The sequence below is a fragment of the Podarcis pityusensis genome (assembly GCF_964106645.2).
Source record: "Podarcis pityusensis genome assembly, chromosome: 1".
NCBI lineage: Eukaryota > Metazoa > Chordata > Lepidosauria > Squamata > Lacertidae > Podarcis > Podarcis pityusensis.
In genome coordinates this window covers 83,800,264-83,803,230 of record NC_138028.1, presented here as the reverse complement: position 1 = coordinate 83,803,230, position 2,967 = coordinate 83,800,264, and the positions used below count along the sequence as shown (strand labels likewise).

The 2,967-nt window shown below is 44.3% G+C and overlaps 1 pseudogene across 1 annotated transcript; it reads right to left on the bottom strand.

The window, feature by feature from the left end:
* Positions 1-2,031: 2,031 nt before the first annotated feature.
* On the bottom strand, positions 2,032-2,967 carry LOC308471482 (olfactory receptor 5AR1-like; annotated as a pseudogene). The gene has a single exon. The product of its transcript is annotated as an olfactory receptor 5AR1-like (transcript).

Sequence of the window (2,967 nt, the reverse complement as noted above, 5' to 3'; positions counted from 1 at the left end):
TATACTAATTTTATTTGGTCCCTCTGTTGGTTTTAACTAATTACTAAAATTGAGTGCTAACCATGATTTTTGTAGTTTGAACTGTTTTCATTGTCTTTTAACAATTTTATGATTCTCTGCAAACCATGATGGCTTTGATTTATATTTCAAAAGTTAAGTATAAATTTTTGAATAAATGAAAGAAGTATATTTTTAAAAAATAATTAAAAGAAGGTGACATTGAGCAGGAAATAAAGCACTCCCAGCCCATGCATTCCATCATTTATATCTTTGAGTATTGTGATGGTGACCTGATGGCCAAACCAATCAAAACCTCCAGAGGGAAAACCCCTCTAAGTGAAGAAATTAACTACAAACACCAGGCAAAGCCTGAAACCCATAAGTGAAGCCAACCCCTGCCCGTAGGAAGTGGAGATGTGGCAGTAGTACCACCTACCCACTTTACCTGGCCAAACCCTGAAGGCAAATAAGCAAGTTTCCCCTGCGTGACTCCAGCCCAGGGTCCTAGAGCTCCAAGCAGATGAGGCAAGTTGGTCTCATAGGTGTTCCCTATCCAGCTCCAGGGTCCCAGAGTCCCAAGATTCAGCTTCAGGGACATCCCCTCACCCCAAAACGTGCCTTCCTACACCTAACCATCCAAAGTGACTGAATCAACATATTTATATATCATGAGAGCAGAGGGCAACCTATAGACTTCAGAAGCAAGGCTTCAACACCTCCCAAATGCAATGCGTCAGGAAGATTTGGGGCATGGCAAAGCAGGACAGAGTCTCAAACAAAGACGTGGTCTTCCAAACCCACATTCCCATCACGTTCACCCTCCCAGAATCTCTCAGTGACATCTATGCTGGCTTGGTCATGACCACAGAATGGAAAATGACAGGATCCCCAAGGACATGCTGCAAAGGGAGCTGGCTTCTGACACCAGGCCAATTGGCAGACCAACTCTGTGTTGTGAAAGATGTCTGTAAACAGGACAGGAAGGCTGGCAACATTAACCCTGTTGTGTGGGAACCCCTTGCAGGTGGCCATAGTGCCTGGAGACAGTCAGGTTGTGTATTCACAGCAGTGACGAGAGGAGGAAGGACTGCTGGATGGAATGCAGAAAGAAAGAACGCCATGGTGCATCTTTAGCAGCAAAACCATATGTCTTCATCTGCCCCAGAAGCAGCAAAACATGCCTCGCCTGTATCAGTCTCTACAGCCAAAGCAGGTGCTGTAAATCTCCAGCACTTTGACTTCACCCATGAAGGCACACTCATCCATTGTTTCCCAGGGCCGACAGATGACAGCCCATCATGCTGTGGAATACTAATGCCACCTACTGACTACTCAGAGAGGAATAGGCAAAAAAAAGCGCAACCCACTAGGACAGTGGTGGCAAACCTATGGCACGCATGCCATAGTGGGCACATGGAGCCCTCTCTGTGGGAACGTGCGCCATTGCCCCAGCATTGCCATTCTAGGTGTACATCTGCCCCCCCATGCCATTGTGGGGTGGAAATGCTCCCTAGAGCACTCTCTGCCGGCAGCAGCGTTGGGGGAAGTCGTGTTCCCACCAAGCAGCTACCGGTATTTTCTGTCCACGCTGCTACCCCCATGCCACTGTGGGTGTGAAACTGTTTGTGTAGGAAAATGAAAAGGTGCACATGATTGGTTGCTGCATCAAGGTTTTTTGTTGATTGCTCCCTGCCGTCGAGCATTGAGACTATCGGTTGCTTCTGTTTCTTTCCTGCGTGTGAGTTTTTTTCTGACCCCCCCCAAAAAAGCTTCAACAACTCAACAACTCTGGGGGCATGATATACATAAAAATTGCAGTGTATTCATTTGTTTATCCCATAAGTGCCGTTTTGGCACTTTGTGATAAATATGTGGGTTTTGGGTTGCAGTTTGGGCATTCGATCTCTAAAAGGTTTGCCACCACTGCAGTAGGACAATTACACACAAACACACACACACGAAACAAATACACTTTTTATTTCTTGGTTAATATCTATTGGAAACTGAAACTCATCTTGAAAAGGAAATGAATTAATTTAATGAAATCTTCCCTATCATCCTGATGAAAGCATCCTTCACATCTTTATTTCTCAGACTGTAAATCAATGGATTTAGCATGGGGATCACAAGAGTATAGAACACTGAAACAATTTTATCTTCATCTGTTGAGACACTGGAATTGGGCCTCATATACATAAAGATGATGGTCCCATAGAAGATTGTGACCGACGTGAGATGGGAGGCACAGGTGGAAAAAGCTTTGTGTCTGCCCTGGGCAGAGTGAATCCGCAGGATGGCAAAAATAATGTAGATATAGGAGATGAGGATAATCAACAAAGTGGTCACGACTATCACAGTACATAAGATAAAGTGTACAGTGTTAGCCACTTCTGTGTTTGAACAGGAAAGTTTCAGGATGGGAGGGATGTCACAAAAGAAGTGACTGATAACATTTGAGCTGCAGAAGGACAGGCTAAATATCAACGGAGCCTGAACAGCTGAATTCACAAAGCCACAAATATATGCACCTGTTACTAAGGCTATACAGAGCTTTTTAGACATGGCAGCACAATAGAGTAATGGGTTGCAAATGGCAGTGAAGCGGTCATAAGCCATAATAGCTAGAAGACAAGTTTCAACTGTAGCAAACATACAGAAAAAGAAGAATTGCACAGTACACTCTGTGAACGGAATAGTGCTATTCTTTTATAGAAAGGTCATCAGCAACCTGGGAGCGATAGTAGTGGAATAGCCAACATCAACCAAGGATAAGTTGCTGAGGAAAAAGTACATTGGGGTATGAAGGTTTGCATCAAGAGCGGCTAGGATGATGATGCCAAGATTTCCTGAGACTGTGACAATGTAGATCAAGATAAATGCCAGGAAGAGAATGGTCCACAACTCTGGATGGTCCATGAAGCCCAGAAGGATGAATTCAGTCACAATGCTGTGATTTGTGTATTCCAT